The following is a 4,203-nucleotide window of genomic DNA, read 5'->3' as shown; positions in this document are numbered from 1 at the left end:
ACCTTTAGGTGACAATAGCTTCTAACAATGTGAAACGAAGTTGAAATTTATCGCAGCCATTTGTAAAGACAAACATCCAGCATTATTACGTAAACAAATATGCTCGTTATAACAAGCGAGGCGAAGTAACAGTATACTCTCTACCTTGTTGTCAGACGTTATGTAGAATCATTTGTGTCTCACGTTGGTGAGATTTAGTGAATTTGGAATCCTTGAATGCCTTGCTATTGTAAGTTATACAGCCACTGAAGTCAAACCAGTTTGTCACGTACTTAGCCCAACAATAAAGAACAGGAAAAGGTATCTAATGTGATAAGTTAAATTCAGGTAACCTTAGCAGATGTAGTTAACATAAATTACACAGCCACTAGAGGTAAAGCATATTGTCACGTAGTCAGACCAACAATTAGGCATGTGCTAATTAAAAAAAATGTAAAAATGTAAATTCAGGTAACCTAGTGCAGATGTAGTTAACATAAATTACACAGCCACTAGAGGTAAAGTATATTGTCACGTCGTCAGACCAACAATTAGGCATATGCTAATTAAACAAAATGTAAATTCAGGTAACCTAGTGCAGATGTAGTTAACATAAATTACACAGCCACTAGAGATAAAGTATATTGTCACGTCGTCAGACCAACAATTAGGCATGTGCTAATTTAAAAAATGTAATAATGTAAATTCAGGTAACTTAGTGGAGATGTAGTTAACGTAAATTACACAGCCACTAGAGCTAAAGTATATTGTCATGTAGTCAGACCAACAATTAGCCATGTGCTAATTAAAAAAATGTAATAATGTAAATTCAGGTAACCTTAGCAGATGTAGTTAACGTAAATTACACAGCCACTAGAGCTAAAGTATATCGTCACGAAGTCAGACCAAAAATTAGGCATGTGCTTATTAGGCTACTTGAGTTACTTATAATACCTTGAATTATGTCTAGTCGTTATGGTATAATTTATTTTTAAGCCTTACTCTCGTATTCCGTACTTCATACAGCCTAGTTTTGTTCCTTGATCTTCAATCCTTTTTAAATACATGACTTTACTACGAGTACTTATCTTAGAAAGATGTCTTACTTTGCTTAACAGAGTTATTTGAGGATTTTTTTAAATAAAGTTCTTCCATACACAAGCATACCTCAATACCTCATCTCTATGTGGTAAGGTTTACAATTCCTTACTATAATTAAAAAAGGGAAACATTATTTTTTTGTTTTTTTTTAGAACTATATTCTATCAGATCGTGTTTTTGAGAATTATGTGTTGTTCGATTTAGATTTACAAGTTTTTAGCTCTTTGAGTTGCGGGAAGTTAGAAAGCAACTATTAAGTATTGTTTATATTAGTCATAATTAATGAAAATCTAACTATCATGACATTTCACAGTATTCTATGGGTCCTCTTTTTAATATGATTCTATAAGCTACAGGAATTTCTTCTCTATAAATATAGTTGTGCTTGTCCTGCGTATTGAACGTTATATAAGTAGAGCAATTCTTGGAAAGAAGTCAATTTTGTGCAAACTTTTCTTTGTACATTAATGTGACTTACTTACGTGCTGTAGAAAGTAATATAGTGTCATTTGCCTATTTAAAATGGGCATTTATTTCAATGTATGTACAATATTCTGTAACACTAAAAAATTAAGGTATAAAATTATTGAGTTTCATATCAATGTTGTCAAATGTATATATCCACCCACACAGATAAAAACTGCTTGGTTGACGGGAAAACAATTCAAAAAGTCAATCCGGTTTAGCTTACAGGCACAACCACTTGGTTTCTGAGAGTCCCAAAAATATTAAAATAGGTTTGTTAACCTGAACCTTAAGCTTTCGGCCACTGGCTATTTTCTGGCATTTCAAGCCTCTAGGAGCTCCTTAGCCAAATCAAATATATATTTCTTTTTTTACATTAGTTTAAAATTTATAGATAGATAATATATGAAAGCTAAAATAAGACAATATACCATATGTAATTTTATGTGCTGTTTCTTTGAAATTAAAACAGTCTATAAAGACATACCTTTAAAAACAAATATCTATGGATTGATTTCATCCGTCTTGAAGCAATTAAACTAAGATTAATTTAAATTTTAAACCTTGTTTTCTTAATTAAATTACATGAACATTATTAAATTCCTATCATTCAAAACAATCTCGCCATATCCTACGTCACACAATCGATGTTAGTTATTTAAAAGTAATCAGTATGCCACCGTAACCATATAAACTTACGAAGTTTATATTCCTAATTCATACCCTTGGGTCACCATGGTTACTGAAGAACTTTGGCGGGAAGTAGGGATTGTTTTTACTGCACGAGGTGGCGATGTTTTTCTTCAATCCTCACGTGCGATAATCCTGCTTGGATTAGGAAACTTTTACACTCTAACGTCTTGAAGTGTTTGCGTTGAAGAAAACAAATAGTTTCAGTTCACCTTTAACATGAGCAGCTGTTATCAAAACAAGTTTATTTATTACAAATTATCAAAGCTCCGAGCAACACCAAGTCAATATTAGCGGTTATTTATACGCTTAACTAAGCATGTGGATGTTTTGTTTTAATTTAAAGGACTTAAGTAGTTATCTTGTCTTCGATAAGTGTAATGATTTTGGAATAATCAAAGGAACCATGATTTCGTCACTACAGATATATCGAGGACAACTGATTTGACTACAAGTCGTAGGATTATGAATCTAAATTAAATATAACGCAGGTTCAAATTATATGTGTTATCATCGCACTTTTTTAGTAATATCCGCCTTAAACTGAACAACCGATTTCTTGTTCGGGTAAATAAAATTCAAGCACATCCAGTAAAAATTGGGCACAACTGAGATTGGCCTGTAATAAGAAAATATTTATTAATGTTTTTGTTTTCTGTTTGGAAATCAAAGTATATTAACGCCCCTTGTGATCGATACGTTTTTATAAAAATAACCACATTTTAAAAAACAAGTAGTATATTTAAAATTATTTTATCATGTAGCATATTAGTTTTTTTCTTCCTACGTTTATAGTATTTTGAAAATTTCTAATTAAGACCATCTCATAAATTTTTTCAATTATACAATATCTGAAAATCAGGATTTTGTTATTAAAATTTGAACAATAATAACATAATGTTGATAAGTGGTTGATAATAACAATTTTCAAAAAAGTGAAAAATTGTGAAATTAATGTTAAAAGTAAAAATATAACGTTTAAAATTTAATGAGACTTTGCAATATTACTAAATTCTTTCTTTACACGAACGGAAGTTATCCTTGCTAAGTTGAAGAATAGTGTATTATACTAGTATAAGGCGTATTTAACAACATGTTGAACTGTGCCATGCACGATGTTCTGCAAGGAAATCGACAATCATATTTATATTAGGGGTTAATTAGAGTGGTTATGGCTGGAGAATTATATAATAAACGTAAAAAGGTTTTTTATAATTTATCAATTAATAAATTAATTAGAAAGATTTGACTCGAAAATGTAATAAAATAAATGTAATTTCAGTTTAATACGCATTAAAAAATTAATAAAACTGTATTTACAGTATTTAGCTGCACTCAGAAGTGCCGGGAATGGGTTGATTACAGTCAAAGATATTTAATTTTAGTCAATTAGCTTGTAAATTAATTGCCGCTGGAAATCCAATCTCGGTAAAGCGTCCACTTTCCACTCTTGCAAAAGCGTGACGTAACTGGCTGGCCACTTCAATTTAGGCTTATAACGCTTAGATATTTTAAAACACTTACAAACCAACTGCATGAAGCAAATTGGTGAGTGATATTAAACACTAATAGTAATATATATATATATATATACAGCTGAAGTACTATTTTACAACGTGTCAGTGATAGTAATAATACACAAAAAACGAGTAACGTAAAAAGATCCAAACAATATTAATTATGTACATGAAAAAATTTTCATTGCAGTTTTATATATTATTATATCTCCAAGTACATCAAATTTTATTGTTGTATATCTAATAATGAGTAAAATATGTACCTATTTTTGAAAGATACGTCCAAATTTTAAAGAATTAAAATATTGGGTATTTATGGCAATTAATAAATTCAGAATCATGCAATGGTTTACTTGAACGTAGGATTAGCTAAGAAATAGTAAATATATAAACCAATAAACCACATTTTACAATATTAAAATTAAATTCTGGATGAAAAAAAATAAAAAAG

The sequence above is a fragment of the Homalodisca vitripennis genome, unplaced genomic scaffold, assembly GCF_021130785.1.
Source record: "Homalodisca vitripennis isolate AUS2020 unplaced genomic scaffold, UT_GWSS_2.1 ScUCBcl_21;HRSCAF=574, whole genome shotgun sequence".
NCBI lineage: Eukaryota > Metazoa > Arthropoda > Insecta > Hemiptera > Cicadellidae > Homalodisca > Homalodisca vitripennis.
This window is presented reverse-complemented; position numbering follows the sequence as displayed.